The 20,325-nt window shown below is 33.8% G+C and overlaps 1 long non-coding RNA gene across 1 annotated transcript; it reads right to left on the minus strand.

The window, feature by feature from the left end:
* Positions 1 to 8,877: 8,877 nt before the first annotated feature.
* LOC143058582 (uncharacterized) lies at positions 8,878 to 17,907 on the minus strand. The gene is made up of 3 exons (XR_012973132.1): positions 17,796 to 17,907; positions 11,654 to 11,834; positions 8,878 to 9,934 (listed from the first exon to the last, which is right to left on the minus strand). It is a non-coding gene; the product is annotated as an uncharacterized LOC143058582 (long non-coding RNA).
* Positions 17,908 to 20,325: the final 2,418 nt, after the last annotated feature.

The raw sequence follows: 20,325 nt of genomic DNA on the forward strand, positions 1-20,325 counted from the left end.
AACGACAATAGATATCTCAAATCTGTTAAATGATAAATGTTCTACAGTTGAAGAACAACATTATAGAAAAATAAATTGGGACAATTTCAAAAGTCACGAAGAATCATCAAATATATGATGCAATCCCAAACTTGAGAACCGGAAGTCGTAGAGACATGGGACTACCACCATTCAACTCAGGACTACTTGACCTTTCAAATATCACAAGGTCAAGGTCATAGTACACTTTGAAGGTCAAGGTGAAATTTTATCATGACCTGACATTGACCTCAAATTGAAGGTCATGAATTACTGACCATCTTAGCAGTTTATAGTAGTTTGGTAACTGTTACCTTTAAAAAGATATACATATAATACTATAGTATTACTTTTAAGAATCATCCCGTTATAACTTTTGAACAGACGGTCGGACATTTTTGGGCTTATTGTATAAAATGTAGAGCTCGTCGAGAGGAACATTTTATACGCTGTATATTTGCAGCAAAGTCTGATCGTTTTCCTAATATGTAAGCTTGAAATTTCAGCGATATCTTATTTTGCACTCGGTGAACTTTGACCTTGGGTTCAAATTGAAGGTCACATGAACTTCAGATTACTGGTGTAGGTCCCAAGTCTCTTCGACTTCCGGTTCTCGAAATACATTTTTTCAAAAATTGTGTACAATTTTTCAAGGGAATTAACTCCTTATAAGGGTTAATAACAAAATGATAATATAATGTTCATTCACATTGCCATCTGTTCCTGTACATGTTGCCGTTTTCAAATCGATTCTATCTCTAATACTTTTTTTAGAAAAATGCAAAGGAAAGAAATTGTTTCAAGGGGATGTAACTCTCATAGGGGATAATGAAATCCTACGCAGTCTCATATGGTTATACATCATTATTATATCTACCTATTGTACAAATAAAGATATCTTCAAAAACAAAGAGAGGCGCATATGTCTAAAAAAAATCAATAAAAGGGAGATAACTTCTAAAGAGGATGATGAAATTCTACACAGCCTCATCTGGTAATACCTTATGATGAGGTCATCGATGGTCCATATTTGTTCTTGATGACTTTAATAGAAACAGGGGGAGGGCATTTTAAAAAATGTTGGAAAAAAACATTAGAACTAGTATCTCAATTGTTTGTAAAACATTTGAAAGGTCTTTCCTGTAAAAGTGATGTTTTCGTAATGTACTTTCTACGAGCTTTTTGATTGATATACTGTGGCACCGTTAAAGTCCACAATTCCTCTAAAGTCCACAACACCGCTAAAGTCCACAACAATTTTCCGCTAAAGTCCACAACGCCGCTAAAGTCCACAAAATTTCCGCTAAAGTCCACAAAATGACCTCCGCTAAAGTCCACAAGAAAACACCGTTAAAGTCCACAACAACAAGTTCCGCTAAAGTCCACAAAAAAGCACCGTTAAAGTCCAAACATTTTTTTTTTCATTATCAAAAGACAATTTTCTGTTTTTTACAACCGATATTATAGATATAATTCAAAGCACGGACTTTTGTTCTTAGAAAGTATTTCTTGTCAGCATAAATTCTATTTTGATGAATGAAAAAATTATAGTATTTGCTTTATCGATTTTTATGCGATTTTCTATCAATCAAACAGACAACATTTCTGAAAAGTTATCTAACTATTATACTCTTTTTATTCTTTAGTAAATATTTGTTCATCCACAAGAAACTCCAACATAGCGTTCTCTTTATGTATATGCTGGAGACATAATTTGGAGCCTATATTTGATATTTAAATTTCCTTTGCAATATCTATAAAACATAAGTAAGATTTCTATTCAGTGTCTGTAAGGTTCCACAGCACCCAAAACGGTCCGTAAATCTCAAAAATAGACTTGGATCCATCATGTTCTTTTTTGAAATCAAAATAATGATAAAGAATACCACACATTCATGCATTTTGTGGTGCTCAGCAGAAATCCACCACTCTTTGGTTTGCATATAAAAAAGAAGATATGGTATGATTGCCAATGAGACAACTGTCCACAAGAGACCAAAATGACACAGACATTATAAACAACTGTTTGTTTTGTTTTCAAAAAGGAAAATGAATTTGTTTCAGAATGAAAGATGAATTGAATAAATTATACGCGGATGTGATTCTGTATTGTGTATTATCCATGATGAGTACAAGTATAAGTTTTTTTTCAACAATGCTACATGTATATATATATACTAGAACACACCCGTGAAATCGCGGGCATATACAGCTTGCAAACTGTTGAAGGATGATTTTTTTTGTAAAAGATATTATGTATGGAGAATTTCACAAAAGGTATCAAAAGCCCTCTCCCTAAAGTTCGATATTTGTTTCCTTTCTGTTGAATTCAATTATTTTCGTGTTTCTGGCCTCAGACCACAATTATTCTTCTCCTTTGCTACAATGCTTCTTTTGGTAAAAGTCAAATCAAATTAAAAATATCACCGTTTCAAACATGAAATAAATGTAACAGCTTATATATAGACCATTATTAGTCTAATAAAATATGCTTCTAGAACAATCCATCGGTGCTTTTTATTTTGAGAGCCTTATTAAGATGCCACTGGTAGAATATGAATCTTGTATAAATGACTAAAACCGATTAAGGCTAATTTGAGGGGTGGTCGGAGGGGTCCTGATCCCGGAATCCCGGGCTTAAAACAATTAAATCCCGAGATACAGAATTGAAAGAAATTCATATCCCGAAATCCCGAAATCGAAAAAAATATTCCCGGATCCCGTAAGGTTCAATCCCCAAATCCCGAGCTTAAAAACACCAAATGCCGACGCCTCGAAAAAGGTCCTGTCTCCCTCTAATCTCTACCTTATTTTCATTTTCGCTAAATCACTTTTTTCCCTTTCAACAATAAATTTATATGCCCCTTTTATGGGCATTATGTTTCTAGTCTGTGCATCCGTTCGTTCGTTCGTTCAATCGTCCATCCGTTCGTCTCTCCCGCTTCAGGTTAAAGTTTTTGGTCGAGGTCGACTTTCTATACTAACATAGAAAGTCCCTGACAGAATACAGAGAGTCTCTATATATTAAAGTATTACAATCGTAGTTTACATGTAGATAAACACGAAAAATAATTGTCCTCTCTAAGGAGGTATAATAGTTGTGGTTCTTGCGATCTAAACACCATGATATGAAACGCGAAAAATAATTGTCCTCTCTAAAGAGATATAATAGGTGTGATTCTTGCGATCTAAACACCATGATATAAAGAACGCTCTGAATGGCTTATTTATTTTTCATTTTTGTTATCTATGATCATACGATTGGTTGTACTTGTGTCACATGTTTTACTTATTTTAATATATATGCAACTGGTATGACCCCTTAAATAGTAAACATTTCAAAGAAAACAGTAGACAAAATACAGAGAGTCTCTATATATATATTAAAGTAGTATAATCGTACTTTACGTGTAGATAAACGCGAAAAATAATTGTCCTCCATAAGGAGGTATAATAGTTGTGGTTCTTGCGACCTAAACATCATGATATGGAGAACGCTATCATTGGCCTATTTATTTTTCATTTTTGTAATCTATCATACGATTGGTGTTTCAAACCGGATGTCTTATCCATGACTAAAATTTAGTCTGATGACGGAATCATATCCGGACTCCTTTTTTGTCGTTTTTCTCCCAAAATAACTCAATCTGAATAATCATAAGAATGGATGACAAATGCGACTATGCATGTTACCTATAGGACAGAGTCTCTATATATATTAAAGCAGTATAATCGTACTTTACGTGTAGACAAACGCGAAAAATAATTGTCCTCCATAAGGATGTATAATAGTTGTGGTTATTGCGACCTAAACATCATGATATGGAGAACGCTATCATTGGCTTATTTATTTTTCATTTTTGTAATCTATCATACGATTGGTTGTATTTGTGCATGTTTCAAACCGGATGCCTTAATCATGACTAAAATTTAGTCTGATGACGGAATCATATCCGGACTCCTTTTTTGTCGTTTTTCTCCCAAAATAACTCAATCTGAATAATCATAAGAATGGATGACAAATGCGACTATGCATGTTACCTATAGGACACAGAGGCATGGTGATTGATTTATTGTGGAAGGAAGAGAAGCGACACACAAAATGAGGTCTTCTCGTTTAATAGTATAGATGTTCCAGACAATATGAGTGTATCTGATTTGAACCCTCACGCGTATAATGTGGACCATATAAGTATACCTGAACGTATACTCGTACCGTATGAGTATACTCGTATGGTTTAGTATGAGGTCGAACATACATGTGCATTTGTCAAATTTATCAAGAGTCAGAAAATGAAATAAAAACTTTAACAAAATAAACTAGAGTCTCTAAAGAGCCTGTGTCGCTCACCTGTATTTACTGATCCTTTGGAAATCATGTAAAATAAGGTTAAAATCATAATTTATAGTATAAGATATCATTTATATTTAGATACTATAATAATATCTAAGATAATAGCAAAGAACTCAGGGACAGCAACCCAACTACTGGTTGTCTGAAAATTTCAGGGCAGATATATCTAAATCTGATGAACATTTTTGCCACCGTCAGATTTGCTCTAAATGCTTCAGTTTCAGAGATATACACCAAAAACTGATTTTACCCTATGTACTATTTTTAGCCATGTCTGCCATCTTCGTTCGCGGGCAGTGTTATCGGACACATTTTTTAAACTATATACTCTTATGATGATTGTGGATAAGTTTAGTTACACTTTGTTTAAGTAATTTCAGAGGAGAAGATTTTTGTAAAAGTTAACGACGACGACGACGACGACGCCGAACGCAAAGTGACGAGAAAAGCTCACTTGGCCCTTCGGGCCAGGTGAGCTAAAAAGTGACGCTACATTTTTTAGTATGAAATTAAGTTCAAATGCTCAAATTGCAATTGAAGTTATGGAAGTACATACATGTATATTTTGGAAGATAAGTTTTTAGAACATTTAGGAACGTTGTACTTCAAAAACCGATAAGCCAGTAAAGTAAAATGGTCAGAAGTATTTGTCACCTATAATTAGTTGTTATATATATCATGAAATCTACGGATATTTTTCATAACAAATATTTAGGAACTATTTCATGTAAGATTTTAATCAAAATTAGTACCAATAGAAGCAGACCTCTCATAAGTTTATTTGTTTATTTGTTTATTTGTTTATTTTGTAATTTATCTATTTTGAAGCGTTAATTCTCAATTTCTGATGATATAACACAAAGTTTATATCTTATCCAAAAATTTGATTTACACCAAAAATGAAAAACAAAACTAACCGAAGAAAAGTATGACCAAATAAAAAAAAAACTTGCCGACGTATTTGTGTGTTGAGAAATCCAGAACTAATAAAAATAAGTGTCTATGAGCATTGGAGGGTGTGGATATAGGATAAAGACAGGATGTGGATATAGAATAAAGGCGATAGGAACGTTCATCTTGCATTGAGCCCGAACACCAACAATTGTTGAACTATCCTATAGTCATATTGATTGATAAAATGTACGTCACATCAAAGTTCACGGTATCGCTTTCAGAGTTAATTTCGTTTCTTTATTCTCTTTTAAAGATACTTTTTAAAGTATTTTGAAAAGGCTAAATGGAAGAATAGTATGAAGTTTTAAGCTGAAACTTTTACGAATTATATAATATCAAAGAATGTTTCTGTTCTTTTCAATACAATTTTATTGGTTTAATACTGTAGAACAGATTTAGCGTTTTGCGAGTTTATAGAAATTAATCTTGTGAGTAATTTTACATGTGATTAAAACACTTTACCAAGATAAACAACTACATGTAGTGTATGTATATTTTCTTAAGCCCCATTTATGGGCATTGGTTTTTCCTTTTGAATGGTTTTACACTTGTAATTGTTGGGGACTTTTATAGTTGGCTGTTCCGTGTGAGCCAAGGTTCCGTGTGGAAGGCCGTACCTTGACCTATAATGGTCTTTTATAAATTATAACTTGGATAGAGAGTTGTCTTATTGGCACTGTGACTCATACCACATCTTCCTATATCGATCAAATCAGGTTTTGTTGTGACATTTTGGTAGAAACCCATTCAACACATCGATATCTGATACTAATCGATAAAAATATAACTTAAAGCATAGAATATTTTCTTTTTTATTTGGAATTTATCATACTGGCTTCATTTTTCCGTTCTGAAAATCATAACAGAAATTAATAACGTTAAACATTGGTTAAAAGTTTTGCGACAGGAAACCTTTGGGAATTCATTAACTTAGTATTTTTTTTGTTTAATGATATAATCAAGATTGTTGCATGCCGTTCAAATGTTATAGATTAGGAGGCTTTGTACAGTAATTATGTCAAAAAGTGATTATATGCAAAGAATAAGAGAAAAAAATTACTTGTTGAATGCAGTAATAATAAATAACGAACTTACAAACTGTTTAGAAATGATGTCCAAATTGGCCATCAAGATCAAAATTGATAGAACAAAATCATATACCGATACTGTACTTTTTTCATGTATCAAACTGATAAAATAAAATACTACCGAGAAGAAAGGCCAATGCTTTGTATTGTACTAACGGGATAAAAATAACGAATAATATGTTTTTAACAATAAAAAAATTGGTGTGGACTTTAACGGTGCTTTTTTGTGGACTTTAGCGGAACTTGTTATTGTGGACTTCAACGGCGTTTTCTTGTGGACTTTAGCGGAGGTAATTTTGTGGACTTTAGCGGAAAGTTTGTGGACTTTAGCGGCGTTGTGGACTTTAGCGGAAATTTGTTGTGGACTTTAGCGGTGTTGTGGACTTTAGAGGAATTGTGGACTTTAACGGTGCCACAATATACGACAAGCACACCTTCTGAAACTTTTCGCTTTTTACACTTAATGACCCCATCCGCCTACATTTTCGAGATTGGAAGTATGATAAATGTAATGTAGACTTGATGATCTTTCATTTGATATGCGACAACACCATGTTCTAGAAAGTTTGATTTTTGCACTAAATAACCCCATTGAACTCATTTTTGGAGGACAGGAATTTGATATTTGAAATGTACACGTTGAGACCTTTCATTTGATATACAACAACCTTATCTTAAAAGAAAATTTATTTTTTGCACTCAATGACCTTACCCAACCCGTGTTTTGTGGACGTCAATTTGATATTTGAAATGTACGCTTTATGGACTTTCATTTGATATGCAACAAACTAACCATCTGAGAAGTTAAAACATTTTGTACTTAATGACCCCACCCTTCCCACTGGGATGAAAAATGGGTTTGAAATTTTCATTTTGAGTAGAGTCAATTTGATATTTATAATGACTGCATTTTGCAAAATGCCAAAAATGATGCAATATCAATTATATAAATAGAACTAATGAAACTTACAAAGTCAATGTAAAAGATGAAAAATTCAAATTGACTTTTTTTATTAGTTTTTCATTGAAAGTTTTTGGTAATTTGTCAAACATATAGCCATGTTAAACTCTTCAATTTCTGAAAATTTCAGGAGGTAAGCAGTTGTTGATTCAGAAATACATGCCTCCGCTCGCAAAGTTTGAAACTGCATTATCTTTAAAACGACAATAGATATCTTAAATCTGTCTAATAATTAATGATCTGCAGTTGAATGACAACATTGTAAAAAAGAATTTAGGACAATTCCGAGGTTCATAAAGGTCACAATGAATCTTCAAATATATGATGCAATACCAAACTTGAGAACCGGAAGTCGTAGAGACATGGGACTATCACGATTCGACTCAAGACTACTTTAACTTTCAAATATTACAAGGTCAAGGTCATAGTACACTTTGAAGGTCAAGGTGAAATTTCGTCATGACCTGACATTGACCTCAAATTGAAGGTCTTAAAATACTGATCTTTTTTGCAGTTTATAGTAGGTTGATATCTGTTACCTTTAAAAAGATATACACACAAAACTATACTTCTAAGAATTATCTCGTTGTAACTTTTGAACAGACGGCCGGACATTTTTGGGCTTATTGTATAAAATGTAAAGCTCTTCCAGAGGAACATTTTGAAGACCCATTGGTGGCCTTCGGCTGTTGTCTGCTCTATGTAACAAACACAGATATATTTTAGTTGTTTTAATATTATTTATTATTTTAAGTCGGACTTTGTCATATTTATGACAAAAACATAGTTCTTCTTTTTTCGACTCATTTATTTGTACTGTAGTCCTGTCATGTAATGTTGTCATTTCAATGTTATATTTAACATTGCCATAAAAGCGTGAGGTTTGGCTAGCCGCAAAACCAGGTTTAACCCACCATTTTTTTTTCTTAAAATGTCCTGTACCAAGTCAGGAATATGGCTATTGTTATATTATAGTTCGTTTCTGCGTGTGTTACATTTTAGAGTTGTGTTTCTGTTGTGTCGTAGTTCTCCTCTTATATTTGATGTGTTTCCCTCAGTTTTAGTTTGTAACCCTGATTTGTTTTTTTTCTCAATCGATTTATGAATTTCGAACAGCGGTATACTACTGTTGCCTTTATCTATGGTCGGGTTGTTGTCGCTTTGGCACATTCCCCATTTCCTTTCTCAATTTTATTAATAACTTCAACAGAAACGGGGGGAGGCCATGCCAAAACAAATGTTGGAAGAAAAAAAAGAAAAGAAAAAGAAAAAAAACATTAGAAAAACAATACGGTCTTTCCTAACGAAGAGGAAAGACCTTAAATACATGAATGTTGGATGTATAAATACCGAGCCACGTCGTATAGCAATGCGAATTCACACTCGACAAAGCAAGGGATCAATTTGCTTAAGTCGTTGTTGCCGAGTATCAACCTGATATAATTAACAATGGTCTGTGACCAAACAGATTATTTATCAAATGAAGCGTTTATATCGGTATATTTTAGTTGTTTTAATATTATTTATTTTTTTAAGTCGGACTTTGTCATGAGGTACTATTCAAGTACCAACATATTTATGACAAAAACATAGTTTTTCTTTTTTCGACTTCGAACACTTTTTCTCCGAATAAACAAGCTGTTGCTACACAAAAATATGTCCCAGCCTGTCTGTCACTGTTTTCAACAAAGACTAGCGTTTTAACTGTTTCATATTCATTGTAGGTCGGAATCACATTCTTAGTAACTTCTTCTCTATCGTCAGACTTTGTTGTTCGTAGGAATAGTTTAACTTTGGGATTTCTAAAACCAAATACTCTGCAAATTAATATAGTCTTTTCTGCATTACCACTTTCCTCAAAATTTGTTATGATTAATCCAGTTAGAGGAAAGAAAGGCTCTTTGAGGCTTAAACCATTGTAAAGATAACTTGTTAGTTCAAAAACATACTTGATATCTACTTTAAACCGGTTAGTTGTAGAAACTGTTACTTTTAACAAACCATGAAACCCTTTCTTGGTGTCTTCCACTAAATCAATATTGACAATCTTTAGCTTGTTGGACAATGGCGGAACTGACATCTCTGAAAAGCTTATAAGTGTAGTATTACCATCCCGTTTGGCTATATCATACACATACCTGGGTGATTTTGTTTTGATTCCAAATCCTTCAAACGACGTCGTGATTTCATTAACAGAACTGTCAGAGTCGTAGGTGAAACCAAACATGCCTCGGTATCTCCGTGTACTCGATTGCTTAGCTAGGAAAAACTCAAAGTTATCAAAGTCATATGTTTGTGAAGAGGTAGCATCAGTGAAACCCAAGTCAGAACCTTTGAATGTAATTTCATAGTTCTGATAGCTGTAGAAATGTCTTGATTCCTTCTTCTTTTTTAAGTATAAAAATTCATCTTGCTTGTAACTGACAATAACTTTAAATGTTTTGTTTGCAATATCAGTTGGAGTCAAAGAAGTTGATAGATCGAATGAAATCAAACGGCCATCATCAACATATTCCACTGAATTCCCATAGCAGCTGAAATCCTTGTTCTTAATGTAAACTACAATAGAAAAGATTACTCTTGAATATTATATCAAAGCAAATATGGTGGTGTTAATATATAGATATAGGAAACAAACATATTTAGCTCTTTATTAAAACAAACATTGCTGATATTATGATAATTTTTTTTTTTAAAGTTGTGAAATTACGTACTCTATAAGCAGATATTGTGGTATTTTCATAAGACCGGTTGAAATATTCTTTTTTAAAACTTTTCATTTTTTATTTGACATGTCTCATTTCCAAGTTGATATCTCTCAGTTCAACTTGAAATGTGTTCATTTCTAAGTTTACAGTTATGACTTCCAACTTGACCTTTCTAAGTTTAAACTTCCAAGTTTACTTTTCTCACTTCACAGTTGGAACTGAGAAATGTAAAAATTGAAATAATAAATTTAAAAATAGAATGTCCTTTCCAGTTTATTTATTTAGGTATTTCATTACAACATTATACAACTGACATTGCGGTATTTAATTAAATCAAGCAGACATTATTAGTCACTACAGAAAACATCGTGTTATTTCATTAAAGCAGGCAGACATTGTGGTATATAATTACAGAAAGCATCGTGTTATTTCGTTGTAGCAGACAGACATTAGAGTAAATCATTATACAGTAGAAGTAATATTGTCCCAAAATTGACACCATATGGCCATAAGACTAGGAATTTTGAATTTCGCGTAAAGATGGCCCCGAACATGGTCAATGCCAATCAACGGCCGAAGCAAGTACGATGCATGTAGAAGGTCACACGATGACACCCGATCCACACTCGAAGGCAACGCAAATATAATTTTTAAGATATTAGATATTTTATTAAGTAGTTTACTCGTAGGACACACGACTGTATACCACTCTGCAACATGCCAAGTATAAGTATATGTATGCAGCTAGATCAGAAAAGTTCAGGAAAAAATACCAATATAATCAATTGATGTGCAGCAACGATTAACCCTTTTGAAATTAAGCTACGCAAATCCGGTTGTCTTCGCCATTACCACGGTCCAATCTCTATGTCATAGTACTATTATACTATGGCTACACGACGGGTTTGTGAGGGCTTCACGTAGTCATGTTGCCTTCCAAAGACAATCGGGCAGCTTCTTTTTTCCTTCGTTGTTTTGTAATGACTAGTTTCGATGTTTTGTAATAACTTGTTTCGGTGTTTTGTAGTAACTTTTATCGGTGTTTTGTAATAACTTGTTTCGATGTTATGTAAACGTAATAAATTGTTTCGGTGTTTTTAGTAACTTGTTTCGGTGTTTTGTTAAAACTTATCTAAGATTCGAACGCATTTAAAAAAAACAATACTCACTCAATATATATGATGGTTACTTTGAGTTGTTTAAGATGTCATAAAGATGTCATTAGGGTGTTTTAATCTTTGACCGGTCGGGAAAACGTTTGAATGTTTGATGACTCATAACACCAGTGCAAGCCTGTCACACGTTCATTTTAATATATTCTAAGCCAGGAATCTTGTCTGTGGGTGACGATTCTATTTCATTATTTTTTTTATTATTTTTGTAGTGTGAGAATTTGTTTGACGTCAGATATTTGGTTGTCTCTAATAAGAATTTATTACACAATTTTACTAGACTTGTATAAATTTCGAGTTTGACAAACCGTGAAGTTTTTCAATGTGACCTCTTGTTGTCTATTCTAGTGTATAAGGCTGACAGGATAATAAATTTTGTCTTTATTACGACTACTTACAAGATTGGACAGGAATGTTATCTACAAACCACGTAGAACGATAGTCGAAATATTGTTTTTTGTTCATTTTAGCGTTAGCTTTGATATAAGTCCTATGTCGTCCTTTATTTACTGTGATGGACTCAAACTTCATATGAGGGAGCTCACTTATGGCCGAGTCAAAGGCTACTGGTGGCAATCTCTGTAAATAATAATACAGCAATTAATGGTTTGGAAAATCAAATCAAACGAAGAAGTCTTTTATAACTACCTCTAAAATTTCATGTATATCCTTTATGCTTAATATATTCATACATAGTTATAATTGTATAAGTCATTGATATATATGTAATTAGATATAAGAAGATGTGGTATAAGTGCCAATGAGACAACTCTCCATCCAAGTCACAATTTGTAAAAGTAAACCATTATAGGTCACAGTATGTCTTCAACACGGAGTCTTGACTCACACATACAAACATGATCCATCTCTGGCACACTCCAACACGAACAAGTGCATTTAATGAAACGGAAATTTTAGGATATGTTACTTAACCGCAAAAGCCTCCAAGGGACGGTGCTGCATGGCAAGGTGAGAAATAGACGCACATGGTATACATGCACAAAACTGGCATGTCATCCTCGTTCCAGATGCAGATGAGGTTGATAAAAAGGGACCCGACTGCAGGAGGCACCAAGGGATGATGCTGAATGGCATGCCCAAGTGTATATAGTACCAAAATCTCTATCGGAAAACACGTGGTTATACAGGGCTGACACCATATATAAAGGCTCGCAGCCGTAGATTTCGAAGAAAAAGTCAAATTTCGGTCCATTCCAACAACACTGTTGTCAATTTGTCAACAGTCTCTTTAACTGAGGAAGAAATTAAAGTTTTATCTAAGGGTTTGAATTTTTGCCCTACGCCCAGTTACATAGATAATATGAAACTGGAAGATGACCTGATTAACTTTGCCAGAACCCTTAGAATTAAGGAATACTTTGGTGACAAGGATAATGAGGAGGATAATGAGGAAGACTCAGACAAGTCTAACTCGGAGGAAGAAATCAGAATTCCGCGCTTCAAAAAGAAGAGTTCATGGATGCCAAAACCAATCAAATCTGATACACTGGAAGAAGTTATCGACAAAATCAAATCGGACGTTGTCCATCTAGCTAACAACAAGTACTCGTCGTTTTATAACTTTATAACACCTCTTCTGACGAGAAAAAAGTCATACAATCGCTAAAAAAACCGAAATGTTATTGTAATAAAACCAGCAGACAAGGGAGGTGGCGTTGTGATAATGAACAAAGCTAACTACATCGCGGAAGCAGAGCGTCTCTGATGAGAGATTTTATAAGAAGCTTGACCATGACCCTACTTCCGAGTTTAGTTCCAAAATTGTTATTGCGTTACAAACCGTGCACAATGACGGTCACATAGATGAGGATACAATCGGATATTTAAAACCAGAGAACGCAAAGCCTGGTCGATTGTATTTTTCTTCCCAAAATACAGAAGTTTAACAACCCTGGTGGACCCATTGTATCCGCAACCGGCCATCCGACTGAGCAAATCTCAGAATTCGTAGACTTCCATTTAAGACCTCATGTAAAAAATCTTCCTTCTCACATTCAAGACACCACAGATTACCTTCGTAAAATGGAATTCATGAACCCTCTTCCTTCGAAAACTCTCCTTGTCACTTTAGATGTCACCTCATTGTATACCAACATACAAAAAATGTACCTCATGATGACGGATTATACAATCGTGTTAAGAAAATGGGATGCACGCAACACTTTAAAACCACCTACTGAATGTTTAGTCCAGCTGCTTACTCTGGTTCTGAAATGCAACAATTTCATCTTTAATGGTGAAAATTTACCTTCAGATAAACGGGACAGCGTTGGGGATGAAAATGGCACCGTCTTCAGTGGCGGATCCAGGGGGGGGGGGGGTTCCGGGGGTGCGCACCCCCCTTTATTTTTGCCGATCAATGCATTTGTATCGGGACATATGTTTTGCACCCCCCTTTGCCCTGGGTGCCCTGGGTTAGCACCCCCCCTTTCGAAAATTCCTGCATCCGCCCCTGGTCTTACGCCAATATTTTCATGGGCAAGTTAGAGAAGCAAATCACTTCAACATTTTTATCCAAACCTCTGTCTTGGTTCCATTTCATCGATGATGTTGACATGAAATGGATTGAATCCCAACAAAAACTGGATGATTTTATCAGACATGCAAACAACGCCCATCAGTCAATTAAAGGAGTAGGCCCAGACCCCTTTTTGGCCCCAAAATATTGCAGTTTTACAAAATTGTTAAAATGAAAACTTTTAGCTATTTATTGGAAATTAGAATACTTCTGTTAAATAAATATGGGCTGTTTTTGACAATACATGTATCGGGTACTAGTATCATTAAGTCATGCTGAATTACTGAAATCTTCGAAATTGTAGCATTTTGGTTAATTTTTAGACGGTTTCCGTCTGAAATAGAAATGGCCGCATTTGTGTTCATTCTTAATATTTAAATGTAAGTTGCATTTGATGATTAAACATAACATATATAAAGGTTGAGAATGAACACGGATGCGGCCACTTTCATTTTTGACAAAAAAACATCTGAAAAGTGACATATTATGGCATATTTGATAGATTTTTCATATTTAAGCTTGAATTTGAGCGTCTTTAATGACTAAATCAGTTCAAATCTTTCACATAAACTAATTGAATCGACTAAAGTAGACACATAAGTGTTTTAAAAATTTCAAAATCTTTCCTCAGATTGACCTGAATTTTTAGGCCCTACCGGACCTACTCCTTTACATATGAAATTTCCGAAATTTCCGACTCTAAAATATCTTTCCTAGACACAACTTCATTTATAAAGGACGGTGTCATATCAACAGACCTCAACTGTAAACCTACAGATAAACATCAGTACCTTTCTCCCCAAAGCTGTCACTCCAAACACTGTACAAAAAGTATCCCGTACAGTCAAGCTCTCAAAGTAAAGCGGATTTGCTCCTCTGAGGAGGCTGACACTAAACGGTAATAGGAACTTCGCGGATTTTTGACTAAACGAGGTTATAAGAAATGGGACATAGATAAGGGGTTTGCGCGTGCTAACAATAACAGCCGCAATGACCTATTACAGTACAAACAGAAGAGGTGCAGCGAAATAGTTCCGTTTGTTTTAACATACAATCCCGCCTTTACTTACCTTTCACGTTTGATCTGTGCCAATTGGCAGACTATTGCCAAGCACCCAAAATTATCCAAGATCTTTTCCAAACCTCCTGTCTTAGCTTTTTGGAGACCAGCAAGTCTGAAAGACTTATTTGTGAGAGCTGATGTGTAATAAAAGCTGTTCAACTGCAGGATGGTGCAAGTCGTGTGGTAACAGACGATGTCTGACTTGCCAACAAATACTTAGAATACTTTGTTTCTTAGTATGGATAGTAAAATTGGGTATTTTCTCTGTGTCGTTTAAATCACTCGAAACTAGGTGAGACATGCACAGAAGTGATAGATATGTATTATAAATATAGAAAATTGAATATTTTATTCAGCCAAAAAAAAATCCAAAAACAAATCTGTATCATATACCCAAGCGCCTGTGAATTTAAGGAGGCTCGAGGGTACAAAAATTTCAGAAAATTGTTACTTTATGATATGGTACAAAAATCAACCAAACAAATCGATTCGTTTTGGCTCCAGAGGACTTTTAAAATGTTAACATCATTTAAACAGCTCCAAATTATCTCCCTTTCGTGCAAAAAATGCCATTTTTTTGGCATTAAAATTGAAATATCTTTTTTAACTCATCGGTGACTTATATTTCTTATCAATATTTTCAAATAAGCTTTACTTGAACCTTACAATTGTAAAATTTAGACGATTTCTGTAATTAAGTTCTTTTTTTTCGATATTACCTATATTTCTCCTATTAGTTCAACAGAAAAAAAGTAGCTTAACAAAAATGCATGCTTCTTTCAAAGGCAAATTTTGAGCTTAAATGAACGGTGACCCCATTTTTTTATTTAATTTTTTAATTAAGCATATGATAAAGTTCATTTATAGAAAAAAAAATCGATTTATACCCGCGAGCCCCTTAATTATTACCAGTTGTTTTCTTGTTAGTCAAAGAAATGAACTAGTTTTAGTAAAATTTAGTGCATGTAAAGTGGTAACTGTCGTATACTCATTTGTACATAGAATAAAAGGAAATTTGAAAACAAATTAAACTGACGTGATGACATTATATTATCAGTTGCATTCTTAAAGGAGGGGGGGCAAGGGGGGTCCCAATAACAGCAAAACAGCAAATTGATTTGGCTTATAACAGATTACAAGGAATTAAAATGGACAAAAACAGATAACAGTAAATGAAATATTAAAATAAGTCGGGTCCTTGACAAATCCAGTATTTCTTATTACGGGTATAATCCTTTGTAATGAATTCCATTTTCTATGAACATGGTTTTCAGAATTATGTATCTAGATATGTATTTGGTATATTCTTGTCCGTCCGTCGTCAACATGTCGGACATTAACTCAAACATTCTTTAATCAATTTACATAAAATCTTTGGAAATTGTTTATATCTATTGACGTGAGCTCCCTATTGTTTTGTTTTTTTTGTAAATTTTATATTTTAAGTTTCTGAGTAATGGGGTTTGATTCAATAAAAATGGTGTTTTTTTTTCAGTTTTCTGATAATATCTCAAAAATCCGTTTACAAATTTGCAAGGAATTTTGGTAAATTGTTTATATCTATTGACATGAGCTCCCTTTCAATTTTTATAAATTTTAGATTTTACGTTTCCGTGTTAAGGATTTTTATTAATTAAAAGGGGGATTTTCTAGTTTTTGGACATTAACACAAACACATTTTTAGCAGTTCTCATGAAACTTTTCTGAATAGTTTAAGTCTATTGTTGTTAGCGCCCTTTCAATTTTTTTTATTTCCGATTTAATGTTATTCAGTTAAGGGGTTTATTCATTAAAAAAGATGGTATTTTCCAGTTTTCAGACAATAACTCAAAAATGTTCTCTGCAGTTCTCATGAAACTTTGATGTATTGTTTATATACATGATATATATTGACTGATTTTTATAGATATCTGATATGACATTGATAAGTTATCGAATATTTCAAAAAGGTGACGGGCGTATCATGCACTCATGGCGTAGCTGTTTATTTGTTCTGGAATACTTTTTTCAGCATTTATTTTTGTACAAATATCGAAACTCACACATGTTTGTAATTTAAATAATGTGTAATAAAATTGCGAATGGAAATGAGGAATACGTCAAAGGGACAAAAATTATATCTAGTAAAAATTCAAGGGCAGTTATGGTATCAAAGTAGGTCCATTTGACATATAGTTCTTGTGTTTGTTGCTATTAAAAAAATGACCTAAAAGAGTTTGAATATATATATATTCGCATTCTGACTTTTCTAAATGCCCATTTAATGAGGTGTGTGAATTTTTCTGAATAAGACTATGAGGCAAAGTTGTATATAGGGTAGAAAAATCAAAAGCACCAATTATAAGCATGCAATTTATCAAGTAGGACCAATTTTGACACTCCAAAAGTAATTTATTCCACTATTTTCAAAGGCCTTATTTGAACAAATTTGTATCAGGTTTTTGATTGTACCAAGTCTACTAGTAAGTAGAATACATAGTTTAATAGGGGAACTATGGCTTGAAGTTGAAATACATCTTTAATTGTAATGAGTTATGTGCAGCTTCGGAACCTAGTACAAGGTGGGAACTTTCATTGTATAATGTAGTTGGTTCTGCTTTGAAAAGAGCTGAGTCTACATGTATGTACCATATAATATAAAAGCTTTTACGAAGGATAATCATAAGATATAATGGAATTGTCCTGGTCCTCACTTCTGTGATGGTTATATGTTAATGGAATCCTTCTCCGAATACGGGACCAACATATTAGTAGTGGTAGACTCCAATGTCCAATGATCTTTAATTTCTACCGAATTTTGCATGGCTGTCTCAAAAATGTTAACATCCCAATTCAATAACAGTTAACAGCAAATACATTATCACAATAACAGATAACAAAAAAAACTAAAAACCCAATAACATCTAACAATTAGATTATGTTATAAAATATAGTTTACCTTGTTATATTCAAGCGATGTGTAAACGCTTCCAAATAATAAAAACGATAAAACTATATAAATAATACCCATCTTTGTTACTGAATGTCTCTAGTTTCACAATGAAACAAACTTTATTGAGTAAGAGGTTATATAGTTATTTGTTCGCCAACTTTCTGGCTAATTATCTTTTCATTATAATTTATGTCAAAAATGAACCCCATATACTTAAAAAATAACCAATTACAGGAAAATTGACATTTGTAAAAACTAATAATAATTACAAACAGTATATTTGAAACCAATTTTATAACATTTAAAGGTGTTTATGGGTAATTTTACGAATCATTTGTCTTCCAGCTACATTTATTACGACCCAATCATTAATGCAAATTTCATTTTCGCATAATTACTGTGGACTTCATCTGATAATATTTTTCGTTTCTTCAGTTGTACGCCACTCATATAGATAATGCCTAGTCGGGTTGGATTAATCATGGGTAGCCATTTTTGTACTAATGTGAACAAAATACAACGGAAATCTGAATAAATACCACATAGAACTTGCTATCTTTTTCCCAAACACACATATTTTTTTAATGTTGAATATAAATCTTTTAAAAATCTCACATTTTTATGGAAGCCGAATTAGACCAATTTAAAAATCTAAAACACGAAAACGTATAGACGTAAAAGCGAAAACACTAAAACAAGTGAAATAAAAAAGCAAAACTGGCCGCTTCAACAATGAGCTCAATCAATTTGCACGTACTGTATATATACTAGACGTGCGCTGAAATCGATGGATATACATACTATTTCCGTTCACTGTATATAGATTTTTTCCATGAAGTTGTTGCACAAATTTACTTCTAAATTGTTAAGAAATATTGGGGGTGGTGGTGGTGGTGGTGATAATGGTGATGTGGTGGTGGTGATGGTGGTGGTGTGCTGGTGGCTGTGGTGATGGTTGTTGGTGGTGGTAGCGGTCGTGGTGGAGGGGTTGGGGGGGGGGGGGGGGGTAATATGGTAATGTCATTAAAAAAACAACTAAAATTGTGATAAGTGCATTTAAAAACAGAAAAATTCCACATCTATCTTCAAGCATATGGTATATATTGCACTTGTTAGATTTCCTCTGAAAACAGTTGGATATATAAATAAAACTAAAGACAATGCAATTTTGGTTTATAGATCCAGACAATAAAATTTCATGAATGTCCAAAAGCTGAAATAATTTCCTGATCATTGATATATTGAAAGCGTGAGGTGGGGAAGGCGGCGGTTAAAGAAAAAAATTGCATCACAATATAAAATAGCGTCCTTCTATCCAAACAGAATTATCAAAGATGAGTTCTACCACGTGTATCTCTTCTAAATAAGGAACAACCAATAAAAGTAGCACATGCAGACACAGACACGAGCTTCTTTACACTTACATCCCAGCTTCTTTGTTCTACCAGGGGTGATCTGAGCCGGATCGCCCCTACCAGATCACCCCAGCCTGAGTTTCTTTGCTTTGCATGCTTTCCTGTGTTTTGTAACATTTTGGCAGGAATGCCTAATCCACAAAACTTAGAAATATTTATACAAAAAAGACTAACTATCAAAATTTATGTAGAAAAAAATTCAGTGTATAGGGGGATTCGAACTCAAGACCTTTAGCATTTCACCCCAAGACTCAGATCCCTACACCAGGACGACTGGATACAAAATACCGTCATTTAAACATACTTAAACATTGTGTCTGGGGCTCATTAAAGGTATATACTATATAATGATATATAAAGTATATAATAAGGATTGTGTGTGGCGTTCTAACTACATTTTATGAAGTGTAAAAGTTTTTTTTTAACTAATTTAGAATAGCTGGGATGTAAAATAGTTATCCCATTCGGACTTGTTGTGTCAGTGTACTAAGATCACCCTCTGGCCTCCGGCCATCGGGATGATCTTACACTGACACACCGCGTCCTCATGAGATAACTATTACGAATAAACCACGCCTAAATTATATGTAAGCTAATATTTATTCATGTCAATCATCCCGAAATTCTTGAGGTGAAAGACCTTTAATGACCCAAGAGTCCATGTGCATTTGGAACTCTATAATTAGATGAAGAACAGCTTAATGTCCGGAATATCTCTTTCATACTATGCACGTGTCTATCGAAATACTATAAAATAGTGATACATCAAAGTTTTGACTGACCGCAAAAGTATAGAAATCTGTAGAGAACATCATCTGGTTGGGGAAAACAAGTATCTATTTAGATCATTGATAAAGACCGCGAAAGTAATAAATATGTCTCATTGGCGATTTGTGGTCAACATCAAGTAATTCGAAAAATAAAATTGAGATTGGATACAGACTACCAAATTTATTCAATAGATATACATAAGTTTATGATTATACAAATATTTTTTGGTCCTTGGGAATCATCTCAGCTATGTATAAATTTTGACCGGTCCCTGCCTAAAAAGTTCATTAGCATTCATGAGAAGCAAACTTCAAAGGCAGTGACACACCCGTCAGTTCGAAGGAACGCAG

This window comes from Mytilus galloprovincialis, chromosome 14 (assembly GCF_965363235.1).
Source record: "Mytilus galloprovincialis chromosome 14, xbMytGall1.hap1.1, whole genome shotgun sequence".
Classification (NCBI taxonomy): domain Eukaryota; kingdom Metazoa; phylum Mollusca; class Bivalvia; order Mytilida; family Mytilidae; genus Mytilus; species Mytilus galloprovincialis.